The 15868-nt window shown below is 42.6% G+C and overlaps 2 non-coding genes across 2 annotated transcripts; one reads left to right on the forward strand and one right to left on the reverse strand.

The window, feature by feature from the left end:
• Window positions 1-217: 217 nt before the first annotated feature.
• On the reverse strand, window positions 218-308 carry trnar-ucu (transfer RNA arginine (anticodon UCU)). Its single transcript is given in 2 exon segments — window positions 218-253; window positions 272-308. It is a non-coding gene; the product is annotated as a tRNA-Arg (tRNA).
• Window positions 309-11246: 10938 nt separating this feature from the next.
• On the forward strand, window positions 11247-11319 carry trnaf-gaa (transfer RNA phenylalanine (anticodon GAA)). The gene has a single exon. It is a non-coding gene; the product is annotated as a tRNA-Phe (tRNA).
• The last annotated feature ends 4549 nt before the right edge of the window (window positions 11320-15868 follow it).

The raw sequence follows: 15868 nt of genomic DNA on the forward strand, positions 1-15868 counted from the left end.
AAACAGCTCCTTCCACTGCACCGAAGAAAGAACCAAATCCTGTGTCCTCACCCCAGCGGCTCTCTGTTTCCCTGCTCTCACTCTCCATTGTGATGTCACTCCTCGATTTTTTCCCCTGCTCTGCTCCTCTCTCTCTCGCTCTGTCTCCGAGTCTGTGCTTTGGGCGCATTTCTTCATTTGTTGTTCCGTTGTGCTCCTCTGTTTCTGGTCCAAAATCTGACTCTGGTGTGATTTGAACCCACAACCTTTGGATATCGTCTTAATCATTATTTAGAAGTCCAACACGCTATCCGCTGCGCCACAGAGACTTACACATTTATATCAACATCACTAAGGACTTTGATCTTGTCAGCAGAGACGGGCTCTTCAAACTGCAATGGAAGACAGGCTGCCCTCCTGACCTCTTGGGCATCATCTCTTCTTTCCACGAGAACATGCACAGTTCCATCAGTTACAATGGAGCAACATCAGACGCTTTCAAGATCAGCAGTGGGGTAAAGCAGGGCTGCGTGCTGGCGCCAACTCTCTTCGGAACAGAGGAACATGGGAGTAAGCTATTCAGCACGTCGAGCCTGCTCTGTCATTCAATTCGATCATGGCTGATCACCGACCTCAAAGCCCCTTTCCCATGCTATCCCCATATCCCTTGATGTCATGAGTGTCAAGATTTCTATCAATTTCTGTCTTGAACATGCTCAATGATTGAGCTGCCACAGCCCTCTGGGGCACAGTATTCCAATGATTCACCACCGTCTGAGTGAAGAAATGCCACCCATCTCAGTTTTAAATGGCCTACTCCTTATTCTGAGACGATGTCCTTTGGTTTTAGACTCACCAACCAGGGCAAACATCCTGTCTACATCCACACTGTCACGCCCTGTAAGAATTTTGTCAGTTTCAATCAGATCACCTCTCATTCTTCGAAACTTTAAGGAATACAGGCCCAGTTTCCTCATAAGACAATCCCACCATCCCAGGGATTAGTCTGGTGACATAAAAACAAGAAATGCTGGAACCACTCAGCAGGTCTGGCAGCATCTGTGAAAAGAGAAGCAGAGTTAACGTTTCAGGTCAGTGACCCTTCTTCGGAACTGACATATATTAGAAAAGTCACAGGTTATAAGCAAGTGGGGTGGGGGTGGGGCAAGAGATAACAAAGGAGAAGGTGTAGATTGGACAAGGCCACATAGCTGACCAAAAGGTCATGCAGCAAAGGCAAACAATATGTTAATGGTGTGTTGAATGACAAAGCATTAGTCCAGATTAGGTGTTAATGGACTGAATATTGAACAGCAGGAAGTACAAACCTGAAAAAAAACAGTAGGTAAGCAAACTGAACAAACTGAGATGAAATGAAATAAATGCAAAAAAAAGATTAGTCTGTTGACCCTCTGTTTCACCCCCTCTATGGCAAGTGTATCCTTCACAAGGTGAGGAGACTAAACTGTACACAATACTCCAGTGCGGATTCACCAAGGCTCTATACAATTGCAGCAAGACATCTTTACTCCTGTGCTCATGACCCCTCGTGTGGGTACAACATACCATTTGCCTTCCTAATTGATTGCTGCACCTGCACAAGAGCTTTTAGTGTCTCAGGAACAAGGACACCCAGGTCCCTTTGGACATCGACACTTCCCAACCTCTCACCATTTAAGAAATACTCTGTCTTTCTGTTTATTCTACCAAAGTGAATAACTTCACACTTATTCACATTATATTCCATGTTCTTGCCCATTCACTTAGCCTCTCCAGGTCCCCTGGAAGCCTCTCTGCATCCTCCTCACAACTCACACTTCACCGAGCTTTGTGTCATCTGCAAACTTGGAAATATTACATTTAATCCCCACGTCCAAATCATTTATATAGGTTGTTAACAGCTGTGGCTCCAACACTGATCCTTGCAGTACCCCAATAGTAACAGCCTGCCATCCTGAGAAGGACCCGTTATTCCTGCTCTCTGTTTTCGGTCTGTTAACCAATTCTCAATCCATATCAGTATATTATCCCCAAGCCTATGTGCTCTAATTTTGTTTACTCACCTCCTGTGTGGGACCTTACCAAAGGAAAATACAAATACCACACATCCACTGGTTCTCCTTTATCTGTTCTATAGGTAACATCCTCAAAAATCTCAACAGGTTTTTCAAACCTGTTTTCCTTCTCATAAATCTATGTTGACTCTGCCCAATCATGTCATCATTTTCGAACTGTCTAGTTATCACATCCTTTATAATTGGCATATTCTTCTCCATGCTGCTATTGTACACTTTCAATTACTCAGATATAGGTGTTCACCTGCACATCAGAGCTGACGACAAGCTGTTCAACTTGGCAAGACTGTGCGCCAAGACCAAAGTGGGTAAATTCCTAGGCTGTGAGTTGCTATTTGCTGATGATGCTGTGCTGACATCCCATAATGAAGTTCAGTCACAGCAGCTTGCAGATCGGTTCTCCCTGGCCTGCAAAGAGTTTGGACTGACAATCAGCATCAGGAAGATGAAAGTTACGGGCCAGGACGTAGAGACTCCACTTTCCATCAACATCGACAACCTCACTTTGGAGGTTGTCAACAGCTTCACATACCTTCAATCAACAATCACCAGCAATCTGGCCCTTGATGCTGAAATCAGCACCAGGATTGCCAATGCTGCAGCTGTCATGTCAAAGTTGAGAAGACAAGTGTGAACCGACAGCAAACTGACCGAAAATACAAAGCTCCACGTGTACCAGGCTTGTGTTCTCAGCACCCTCCTTTATAGTAGAGAAGAATTAACAACTTATACAAGCCAAAAAAAGCGGCTGAACAGCTTCCACCTCCACTGCCTCAGATGGATACTGGGCATCTCCTGGCAGGACAGAGTGCCGAATGCGGAAGTACACCAGCGTGCAGGGATCCACAGCATGTTTGCCCTCTTGAGTCAGCGGTGACTCTGTTGACTGGGCCAAATGGATGACGGTCACATTGCCAAATACATGCTCAATGGTGAGCTTGCTATCAGCATGAGATCAACAGGTCAGGGAAAAAAATCAAGTCCTTTGGAGAGGTTTGAGTTAATTCAGGAGAGGGGCATGGATTTATCAATGGGAGTTCATGCTTGTCGAATCTAACTGCATTTGTTGACAAACTATCTGAGAATACTGATGAAGGGAATGCAGTGGATGTTGTTTATATGGATATTACGAAAGCATTTTATAAAGTACCACATAAAAGGGTGGTTAACAAAATTGGGGTACATGGATTAGGAGGGTCTGTGTCCATTTGGATAGTAAATTGTTTTAAAGACTGAAAACAGCGAGTCATATTAAATGGTTCTTGGTCAGACCGGAGGATAGTCGACAGTGGTGTTCCCCAAGGGTCAGTGCCAGAACCACTGCTTTTTTTGCTGAAGGTAAGTGACTTGGATCTTGGAATACAGAGTAGAATCTCAAAATATGCCGATGACACCAAACTTGGAGGAGCGGCAAATAGTGAGGATAATATGAACTGCCTGTAACAGGACAGTGATAGGCTAGCAGAATGGGCAGACAGGTGGCAGATGGAATTTAATAGTGACAAGTGTGAGGTGATGTATTTTGGCATAAGGAATAGGGAGAGGCAATATATACTTAATGGCACAGTTATAAAGAGTGTGCTGGAATGGAGGGACTTGGGGTTCATGTGCACCGATCTTTGAAGGTGGCAAGACATATTGCGAGAGTGGTTAGCAAAGCATATGGGATCTTGGGCTTTATAAATAGAGGCATTGAGTACAAAAGCAGGGTTGTTATGCTGAACCATTATAAAACTCTGGTTAGGCCCCAATTGGAGTGTTGCTTCCAGTTCTGCTCAGCAGACTTTAGAAAGAATGTGAGGGTCCTTGAGAGGATGCAGAGGCGATTTACCAGAATGGATCCAGGGATGGGAGATTTTAGTTACAAGGTTAGGTTGGAAAAGCTAAGATTATTCTGCCTTTCTCAAAGGAGATTGAGTGGAGAATTGATAGAGGTGTATAACACCTCCAGAGAACAGGCCATCCTGGACTGGGTATTGTGTAATGAGAAAGGATTAGTTAACAATCTTGTTGTGTGGGGTCCCTTGGGGAAGTGCGCCCATAATATGATAAAATTCTTCATTAAGATGGAGAGTGAGAGAGTTGATTCCGAGACTCGGGTCCTGAATCTAAACAAAGGAAACTATGAAGGTATGAGGCGGGAGTTGGCGATGATAGATTGGGGAACGTTGCTTAAAGGGTTGACAGTGGATAGGCAATGGCTAGCATTTAAAGAGCGCATGGATGAATTACAACAATTGTTCATTCCTGTCTGTGCAAAAGTAAAACAGGAAGGGTGGCTCAACTGTGGCTTACAAAAGAAATTAAGGAAAGTATTAGATCCAAGGAGGAGAAATATAAAATGGTCAGAACAAGCAGCAAACCTGAAGATTGTGAGCAGTTTGGAATTTAGCAGAGGAGGACAAAAGGATTGATTAAGAAGGGGGAAATAGAGTATGAGAGTAAGCTAGCAGAGAACATAAAAACTGACTGTAAAAGCTTCTATAGATATGTGTAGAGAAAAAGATTAGTGAAGACAAATGTGGGTCCCTTACAGTCAGAAACGGGGGAATTTATAATGGGGAACAAAGAAATGGCAGACCAATTAAATACATACTTTGGTTCTGTCTTCACAAAGGACGATACAAATTACCTCCCAGAAATGTTGGGGAACATCGGGTCTAATGAGAAGGAGGAACAGTATGAAATCTGTATTCGTAGGGAATGTTTGGGAAATTGATGGGATTGAAGGCCGATAAATCCCCAAGGACTGATAATCTACATCCCAGAGTACTTAAGGAGGTGGCCCTTGGAATAGCAGATGCATTTCTGGTCTTTTTCCAAAATTCTGTAGACTCTGCAACATTTCAAATGGATTGGACGGTAGTTAATGTAACTCCACTATTGAAAAAAAGAGGCAGAAAGAAAACAGCGAATTATATACCGGTTAGCCTGACATCAGTCGTGGGCAAAATGCTGGAGTCCATTATAAAAGATGTAATAGCAGAGTGCAATAGTAACTCGTCTCCACTCCTAGTATTTCTAAATCCCACACATTCACTATAATGTGAACAATTATTTCCTGTTGTGTCTCTCTCAGATTTGTAAACTTCACTGTATTGGAGTGAGGTGACATCTACTGGCGGGTAGCAAGAACTGCAATCAAGCAGCAGAAACTCCACAGTCTGTCAGGGTTAAAGAAACATAGCAATGTGAGGAGACAGCGAAGTGGTTTGATTGGGTCGATGGAGACATGATTCCACTTGTGGTGGTGTCTGAAGCAAAGGCCAGAAATACAAAATTGTCATTAATAAAAGAAATGAGGAATTCATGAAAAATGTAGTAACGTAGTGAATGGTTAGAATGTGAATCGAATAGAAAATGAGATTGGATGGACAGAAGCAGTCTGAAAGGATGGCTGAAACAAAAGGTGAGTGCCCTGAAACGTTAACTGTGTTTCTCTCAGCACAGATGCTGCCAGAGCTGCTGAACATTTCCAGCACTTTCTGTTTTTATTTCAGCATTTGCAGGATGTTGCTTTGATCTGAAATATAAAATGGATGATTGGCTGGGGGTTCCAGTGAAATTCCACAGCAGCTAAAGAAACCTGACTGGTCAGTGGCTCGTTGGTCTAGGGGTATGATTCTTGCTTAGGGAATGTGGTTGATTAACATGTAAGAAATGCAAGATTCTAATCCCAGATGAGCCCTGGCCTGCTGGCATGTTTAGATTAAGGTTATCTATTGGTTTCAGCCTTGCAGAAGGTGGAATTGACTTCCAAACGGAGCTGGCTTGAGGACCAGCTGGATTCAAAGAGCTTGTCGACAAAATTGTAATTAACTAAATGTACAGATAGCCAAGTGGGAATATAAAGTTGTTGCAGTAATTGAGACCTGACTCCAAAAACAACAGGACTGGGTTCTGGAATGGAATGGAATTCTTCAGTGCTTCTGTTGTTTGGCTTGCATTGACTCATCGATTTTCTTGTTTTTCACTTTGTCGATGCCTTTGAATAATTGTGGATCCTTCTTCAGGGTGTCTCCTTTCACCAGGTAGTTCTGACCTCCGATGATGTTGATTGTAATCAGCTTCAATTCGCTGCAAGTTTTGGAAGTGAGCAGATTTCCTTTGCTTGAGTCTACAACATGGAACTCAGTCTGACATGTGGACCCATGGGAGGATTTGAATGCCATCCCTGCGTTGGAGTTGCATCCATCCAATAAGAGACCGAGTAGAAGTGACAGTTCTGTCAGTCGAATATGAGACTTTTAATGGCAGGGTTGTGAGTTTGAGTGCCATTCTGTTTTTCCCTTTTTTAAGGCTTCATGAGCAGAGAGTACAGGGAGTGTTTGAAATGAGCAAGTCTCGCTTTGATTCAGGACTCTTACCTCTCAGCAGCATCTCACTATGAAAGATTGAATTTGATCTCATTTCATTCTCAGCTCGGGGTCTGTGCGGCTCATTGGCACTTCTGGCTGTCTCCCGCTTCACAATCCATCAGTACTGAGAAAGCAATGGGGAATATTACTCACATGTTGTGTTCTTTAATTTTTTGGAAAACTTGAATGTATTTATTTTCTTCCAAAACAAGGACACCAAGCTGCTGTTAATGTAGGGCTGAAATAGCTCAGTTGGGAGAGTGAGACTGAAAATCTAAAGGTCCCTGGTTCAATCCCGGGTTTCAGCAATTTCGCTTCCTTATGCGTCCCTTGCCTTGGTTCTGATTTTCCAGTTGCACAATTTACTTTGAGATTATTTCCCAAGCACCATTGGATTGAATTTGAGAAACAACACAGTGTCATTTACAACATCGAAGGTGGTCATTTGGCCTATCACGTCCATGCTGGCTCTCCCCGGAGCAATCTAATCAGTTCCACTCACCAGCTCGATCCCTTTCCTCCTGCAAGTTTCTTTCCTTCAAGTATCCATCCAATTGCCTTTTCAAATTATTGGTTGTCTCTGCTTCCACCACACTCGTGGGCCAAGACATTACCACCCACAACATAAAAAATTCCACCTCATCAAGGATGGGAAATACTTACATCTTCTATATTTGCTTATTCTCTATTTCTATGAGAATAGACTGGCAGTCAACATGAAAGGAAACCCAAAAATCTTCGAGCAGCATGTAAATGATAAGTGGGTAGTAAGAGGTTGAGTCGGGTCTATTAGGGACAAAAAGGATAATATAAGCTTAGAGGTGCAGGGCAATGTTAATCTACTGAATGAGTACTTTGCATCAGTGATCACTAAGGAAGTGGAATTTGACAAAATATCAGTTGAAGTGAAGAAAGTAGAGGCAATGGAGAGAGTACAAATTAGGAGAGGGAGGTACTAAAAAGGCTGGCTGTGCTTCGGGAAGATAAATCACCTGGTCCGGATGGCTCACATCCCAGGTTGCGAAAGGAAATGCGGATGCAGATAACGGAAGGGCTTGCTATAATCTTCCAATCTTCCCTGGATATGGGGGACCTGCCAGAGGATTAAACAGTGGCAAATGCGACACCCTTATTCAAGAAAGGGTGTAAGGACAGTTCGGGTAACTACAGGCTAGTTAGATTAACAGCAGCGGTAGGTAAGGTTTTAGAAAGAATAATCAGGGTAAAAAATCAACAGTCACTTGGAGAGGTTCGAGTTAATTAAGGAGAGTGAGCATGGATTTATAAATAGGAGTTCATGCTTGACTAATCTAGCTGCATTTTTTGATGAACTAACAGAGCAGCTTGATGAAGGGAATGCAGTGGATGTTGTTTATATGGATTTTAAGGAAGCGTTTGACAAGGTACCACATAAAAGGGCGGTTAACAAAATTGAGGTTCGTGGTATAGGAGGGTCAGTGTCCAATTGGATAGAAAATTGGTTTAAGGACAGAAAACAGCGAGTCTTATTAAATGGTTCTATGTCAGACTGGAGGATAGTCGACAGTGGTGTTCCCCAAGGGTCAGTGCGAGAACCACTGCTTTTTTTGCTCAAGGTAAGTGACTTGGATCTTGGAATACAGAGTAGAATCTCAAAATATGCCGATGACACCAAACCTGGAGAAGCGGCAAACAGTGAAGATGCTATGAACTGCCTGCAACAGGACAGTGATAGGCTAGCAGAATGGGCAGACAGGTGGCAGATGGAATTTAATAGTGACAAGTGTGAGGTGATGTATTTTGGCATAAGGAATAGGGAGAGGCAATATATACTTAATGGCACAGTTCGAAAGAGTGTTCTGGAATAGAGGGACTTGAGGTTCATGTGCATCAATCTTTGAAGGAGGCAAGTCATATTGCGAGAGTGGTTCGCAAAGCATATAGGATCTTGGGCTTTATAAATAGAGGCATTGAGTACAAAAGCAGGGAAGTTATGCGGAACCATTATAAAACTCTGGTTTGGCCCCAATTGGAGTGTGGCTTCCAGTTCTGCTCAGCAGACTTTAGAAAGAATGTGAGGGTCCTTGAGAGGACGCAGAGGCGATTTACCAGAATGGATCCAGGGATGGGGGATTTTAGTTACAAGGTTAGGTTGGAAAAGCTAGGATTATTCTGCCTTTCTCAAAGGAGATTGAGTGGAGAATTGATAGAGGTGTATAACACCTCCAGAGAACAGGCCATCCTGGACTGGGTATTGTGCAATGAGAAAGGATTAGTTAACATTCTTGTTGTGTGGGGTCCCTTGGGGAAGTGCGCCCATAATATGATAAAATTCTTCATTAAGATGGAGAGTGAGAGAGTTGATTCCGAGACTCGGGTCCTGAATCTAAACAAAGAAAACTATGAAGGTATGAGGCGGGAGTTGGCTATGATAGATTGGGGAACGTTACTTAAAGGGTTGACAGTGGATAGGCAATGGCTAGCATTTAAAGAGCGCATGGATGAATTACAACAATTGTTCATTCCTGTCTGCGCAAAAGTAAAACAGGAAGGGTGGCTCAACTGTGGCTTACAAAAGAAATTAAGGAATGTATTAGATCCAAGGAGGAGAAATATAAAATGGCCAGAACAAGCAGCAAACCTGAAGATTGTGAGCAGTTTGGAATTTAGCAGAGGAGGACAAAGGGATTGATTAACAAGTGGAAATAAGCTTGCAGAGAACATCAAAATTGACTGTAAAAGCTTCTATAGATATGTGAAGAGAAAAAGAGCAGTGAAGACAAATGTGGGTCCCTTCCAGTCAGAAACGGGGGAATTTATAATGGGGAACCAAGACATGACAGACCAATTAAATACATACTTTGGATCTGTCTTCACAAAGGAGGATACAAATTATCTCCCAGAAATGTTGGGGAACATAGGGTCTAGTGCGAAGGGGGAACTGTATGAAATCAGTATTAGTTGGGAATGTTTGGGAAATTGATGGGATTGAAGGCCGATAAATCCCCAGGGCCTGATAATCTGCATCCCAGAGTACTTAAGGAAGTGGCCCTTGAAATAGCAGATGCATTTCTGATCTTTTTTCAAAATTCTATCGACTCTGGAACAGTTCCAATGGATTGGACGGTAGTTAATGTAACTCCACTATTTAAAAAAAGAGGCAGAAAGAAAACAGCGAATTATATACTGGTTAGCCTAACATCAGTCGTGGGGAAAATGCTGGAGTCCATTATAAAAGATGTAATAGCAGAGTGCAATAATAACTCGTCTCCACTCCTAGTATTTCTAAATCCCACACATTCACTATAATGTGAACAATTATTTCCTGTTGTGTCTCTCTCAGATTTGGAAACTTCACTGTATTGGAGTGAGGTGACATCTACTGGCGGGAAGGAAGAACTGCAATCAAGCAGCAGAAACTCCACAGTCTGTCAGGGTAAAAGAAACATTGCAATGTGAGGAGTCAGCGAAGTGGTTTGATTGGGTAGATGGTGACATGATTCCACTTGTGGTGGTGTCTGAAGCAAAGGCCAGAAATACAAAATTGTCATTAATAAAAGAAATGAGGAATTCATGAAAAATGTAGTAACGTAGTGAATGGTTAGAATGTGGATAGAATAGAAAGTGAGATTGGATGGACAGAAGCAGTCTGAAAGGATGGCTGAAACAAAAGGTGAGTGCCCAGAAACGTTAACTGTGTTTCTCTCAGCACAGATGCTGCCAGAGCTGCTGAACATTTCCAGCACTTTCTGTTTTTATTTCAGCATTTGCAGGATGTTGCTTTGATCTGAAAAAAAATGGATGATTGGCTGGGGGGTTCCAGTGAAATTCCACAGCAGCTAATAAAGCCTCATCTGTCAGTGGCTCGTTGGTCTAGGGGTATGATTCTCGTTTAGGGAGGATGGTTAATTAACATGCGAGAGATACTGGGTTTAAATCCGGGACGAGCCCTGGTCTGCTGGCATTTTTAGATTAAGGTGATCTATTGGTTTCAGCCTTGCAGAAGGTGGAATTGACTTCCATGCGGAGCTGGCTTGATGACCAGACAACTGGATTCAAAGAGCTTGTCGACAAAATAGCAATTAACTAAATGGACAGAGAGCCAAGTGGGAATATAAAGTTGTTGCTGTGATTGTGACCTGACTCCAAAAACATCTGGACTGGAATGGAATGGAATTCTTCAGTGTTTCTGTTGTTTGGCTTGCATTGACTCATCGATTTTCTTGTTTTTCACTTTGTCGATGCCTTTGAATAATTGTGGATCCTTCGTCAGGGTGTCTTCTTTCACCAGGTAGTTCTGACCTCTGATGATGTTGATTGTAATCAGCTTCAATTCGCTGATAGTTTTGGAAGTGAGCAGATTTCCTTTGCTTGAGTCTACAACATGGAACTCAGTCTGACATGTGGACCCATGGGAGGATTTGAATGCCATCCCTGCGTTGGAGTTGCATCCATCCAATAAGAGACCGAGTGGAAGTGACAGTTCTGTCAGTCGAATATGAGACTTCTAATGGCAGGGTTGTGAGTTTGAGTGCCATTCTGTTTTTCCGTTTTTTAAGGCTTCATGAGCAGAGAGTACAGGGAGTGTTTGAAATGAGCAAGTCTCGCTTTGATTCAGGACTCTTACCTCTCAGCAGCATCTCACTATGAAAGATTGAATTTGGTCTCATTTCATTCTCAGCTCGGGGTCTGTGCGGCTCAGTGGCACTTCTGGCTGTCTCCCGCTTCACAATCCATCAGTACTGAGAAAGCAATGGGGAATATTACTCACATGTTGTGTTCTTTAATTTTTTGGAAAACTTGAATGTATGTATTTTCTTCCAAAACAAGGACACCAAGACATTGTTAATGGAGAGCTGAAATAGCTCAGTTGGGAGAGCGTTAGACTGAAGATCTAAAGGTCCCTGGTTCAATCCCGGGTTTCAGCAATTTCGCTTCCTTATGCTTCCCTTGCCTTGGTTCTGATTTTCCAGTTGCACAATTTACATTGAAATTATTTACCAAGCACCAGTGGATTGAATTTGAGAAACAACACAGAGTCATTCACAACAAAGAAGGTGGTCATTTGGCCTATCACGTCCATGCTGGCTCTCCCCGGAGCAATCTAGTCAGTTCCACTCACCAGCTCGATCCCTTTCCTCCTGCAAGTTTCTTTCCTTCAAGTATCCATCCAATTTCCTTTTCTAATCATTGATTGTCTCTGCTTCCACCACACTCGTGGGCCAAGACATTACAACCCACAACATAAAATATTCCACCTCATCAAGGATGGGAAATACTTATATCTTCTATATTTGCTTATTCTCTATTTCTATGAGAATAGACTGGCAGTCAACATGAAAGGAAACCCAAAAATCTTCGAACAGCATGTAAATGATAAGTGGGTAGTAAGAGGTTGAGTTGGGCCCATTAGGGACAAAAAGGATAATATAAGATTAGAGGTGCAGGGCAATGTTAATCTACTTAATGAGTACTTTGCATCAGTGATCACTAAGGAAGTGGAATTTGACAAAATATCAGTTGAAGTGAAGAAAGTAGAGGCAATGGAGAGAGTACAAATTCGGAGAGGGAGGTACTAAAAAGGCTGGCTGTGCTCAGGGAAGATAAATCACCTGGTCCGGATGGCTCACATCCCAGGTTGCGAAAGGAAATGCGGATGCAGATAACGGAAGGGCTTGCTATAATCTTCCAATCTTCCCTGGATACGGGGGAGGTGCCAGAGGATTAAACAGTGGCAAATGCGACACCCTTATTCAAGAAAGGGTGTAAGGACAGTCCGGGTAACTACAGGCTAGTTAGATTAACAGCAGCGGTGGGTAAAGTTTTAGAAAGAATAATCAGGGTAAAAAATCAACAGTCACTTGGAGAGGTTCGAGTTAATTAAGGAGAGTGAGCATGGATTTATAAATGGGAGTTCATGCTTGACTAATCTAACTGCATTTTTTGATGAACTAACAGAGCAGGTTGATGAAGGGAAAGCAGTGGATGTTGTTTACATGGATTTTAAGGAAGCGTTTGACAAGGTACCACATAAAAGGGCGGTTAACAAAATTGAGGTTCGTGGTATAGGAGGGTCAGTGTCCAATTGGATAGAAAATTGGTTTAAGGACAGAAAACAGCGAGTCTTATTAAATGGTTCTTTGTCATACTGGAGGATAGTCGACAGTGGTGTTCCCCAAGGGTCAGTGCTAGAACCACTGCTTTTTTTACTCAAGGTAAGTGACTTGGATCTTGGAATACAGAGTAGAATCTCAAAATATCCCGATGACAACAAACTTGGAGGAGCGGCAAACAGTGAGGATGATATGAACTGCCTGCAACAGGACAGTGATAGGCTAGCAGAATGGGCAGACAGGTGGCAGATGGAATTTAATAGTGACAAGTGTGAGGTGATGTATTTTGGCATAAGGAATAGGGAGAGGCAATATATACTTAATGGCACAGTTCTAAAGAGTGCACTGGAATAGAGGGACTTGGGGTTCATGTGCATCAATCTTTGAAGGTGGCAAGACATATTGCGAGAGTGGTTCGCAAAGCATATGGGATCTTGGGCTTGAAATTGAGGCATTGAGTACAAAAGCAGGGAAGTTATGCTGAACCATTATAAAACTCTGGTTAGGCCCCAATTCGAGTGTTGCTTCCAGTTCTGCTCAGCAGACTTTAGAAAGAATGTGAGGGTCCTTGAGAGGACGCAGAGGCGATTTACCAGAATGGATCCAGGGATGGGGGATTTTAGTTACAAGGTTAGGTTGGAAAAGCTATGATTATTCTGCCTATATCAAAGGAGATTGAGTGGAGAATTGATAGAGGTGTAAAACACCTCTAGAGAACAGGCCATCCTGGACTGGATATTGTGTAATGAGAAAGGATTAGTTAACAATCTTGTTGTGTGGGGTCCCTTGGGGAAGTGCACCCATAATATGACAAAATTCTTCATTAAGATGGAGAGTGAGAGAGTTGATTCCGAGACTCGGGTCCTGAATCTAAACAAAGAAAACTATGAAGGTATGAGGCGGGAGTTGGCTATGATAGATTGGGGAACGTTACTTAAAGGGTTGACAGTGGATAGGCAATGGCTAGCATTTAAAGAGCGCATGGATGAATTACAACAATTGTTCATTCCTGTCTGTGCAAAAGTAAAACAGGAAGGGTGGCTCAACTGTGGCTTACAAAAGAAATTAAGGAAAGTATTAGATCCAAGGAGGAGAAATATAAAATGGCCAGAACAAGCAGCAAACCTGAAGATTGTGAGCAGTTTGGAATTTAGCAGAGGAGGACAAAAGGATTGATTAAGAAGGGGGAACTAGAGTATGAGAGTAAGCTAGCAAAGAACATAAAACTGACTGTAAAAGCTTCTATAGATATGTGTCGAGAAAAAGATTAGTGAAGACAAATGTGGGCCCCTTACAGTCAGAAACGGGGGAATTTATAATGGGGGACAAAGAAATGGCAGACCAATTAAATACATACTTCGGATCTGTCTTCACAACGGAGGATACAAATTATCTCCCAGACATGTTGGGGAACATAGGGTCTAGTGAGAAGGAGGAACTGTATGAGATCAGTATTAGTAGGGAATGTTTGGGAAATTGATGGGATTGAAGGTCGATAAATCCCCAGGGCCTGATAATCTACATCCCAGAGTAATTAAGGAAGTGGCCCTTGAAATAGCAGATGCATTTCTGGTCTTTTTTCAAAATTCTATCGACTCTGGAACAGTTCCAATGGATTGGACGGGAGTTAATGTAACTCCATCATTTAAAAAAAGAGGCAGAAAGAAAACAGCGAATTATATACCGGTTAGCCTGACATCAGTCGTGGGGAAAATGCTGGAGTCCATGATAAAAGATGTAATAGCAGAGTGCAATAATAACACGTCTCCACTCCTAGTATTTCTAAATCCCACACATTCACTATAATGTGAACAATTATTTCCTGTTGTGTCTCTCTCAGATTTGTAAACTTCACTGTATTGGAGTGAGGTGACATCTACTGGCGGGAAGCAAGAACTGCAATCAAACAGCAGAAACTCCACAGTCTGTCAGGGTGAAAGAAACATTGCAATGTGAGGATACAGCAAAGTGGTTTGATTGGGTAGATGGAGACATGATTCCACTTGTGGTGGTGTCTGAAGCAAAGGCCAGAAATACAAAATTGTCATTAATAAAAGAAATGAGGAATTCATGAAAAATGTAGTAACGTAGTGAATGGTTAGAATGTGGATAGAATAGAAAGTGAGATTGGATGGACAGACGCAGTCTGAAAGGATGGCTGAAACAAAAGGTGAGTGCCCTGAAACGTTAACTGTGTTTCTCACAGCACAGATGCTGCCAGAGCTGCTGAACATTTCCAGCACTTTCTGTTTTTATTTCAGCATTTGCAGGATGTTGCTTTGATCTGAAAAAAAATGGATGATTGGCTGGGGGGTTCCAGTGAAATTCCACAGCAGCTAATAAAGCCTGACCTGCCAGTGGCTCGTTGGTCTAGGGGTATGATTCTCGCTTAGGGAGTATGGTTAATTAACATGCGAGAGATCTTGGGTTTAAGTCCCGGATGAGCCCTGGTCTGCTGGCATTTTTAGATTAAGGTTATCTATTGGTTTCAGCCTTGCAGAAGGTGGAATTGACTTCCATACGGAGCTGGCGTGAGGACCAGACAACTGGATTCAAAGAGCTTGTCGACAAAATTGCAATTAACTAAATGTACAGATAGCCAAGTGGGAATATAAAGTTGTTGCTGTAATTGTGACCTGACTCCAAAAACAACAGGACTGGGTTCTGGACTGGAATGGAATGGAATTCTTCAGTGTTTCTGTTGTTTGGCTTGCATTGACACATCAATTTTCTTGTGTTTCACTTTGTTGATGCCTTTGAATAATTGTGGATCCTTCTTCAGAGTGTCTTCTTTCACCAGGTCGTTCTGACCTCTGATGATGTTGATCGTAATCAGCTTCAATTCGCTGATAGTTTTGGAAGTGAGCAGATTTCCTTTGCTTGATTCTACAACATGGAACTCAGTCTGACATGTGGACCCATGGGAGGATTTGAATGCCACCCCTGCGTTGGAGTTGCATCCATCCAATAAGAGAGCGAGTAGAAGTGACAGTTCTGTCAGTCGAACATGAGACTGTTAATGGCAGGGTTGTGAGTTTGAGTGCCATTCTGTTTTTCCCTTTTTTAAGGCTTCTTGAGCAGAGAGTACAGGGAGTGTTTGAAATGAGCAAATCTCGCTTTGATTCAGGACTCTTACCTCTCTGCAGCATCTCGCTGTGAAAGATTGAATTTGATCTCATTTCATTCTCAGCTCAGGGTCTGTGCGGCTCATTGGCACTTCTGGCTGTCCCCCGCTTCACAATCCATCAGTACTGAGAAAGCAATGGGGAATATTACTCACATGTTGTGTTCTTTAATTTTTTGGAAAACTTGAATGTATGTATTTTCTTCCAAAATAAGGACACCAAGCCACTATTAATGTTGG

This window comes from Heterodontus francisci, unplaced genomic scaffold, assembly GCF_036365525.1.
Source record: "Heterodontus francisci isolate sHetFra1 unplaced genomic scaffold, sHetFra1.hap1 HAP1_SCAFFOLD_51_1, whole genome shotgun sequence".
NCBI classification, from domain to species: Eukaryota; Metazoa; Chordata; class Chondrichthyes; order Heterodontiformes; family Heterodontidae; genus Heterodontus; species Heterodontus francisci.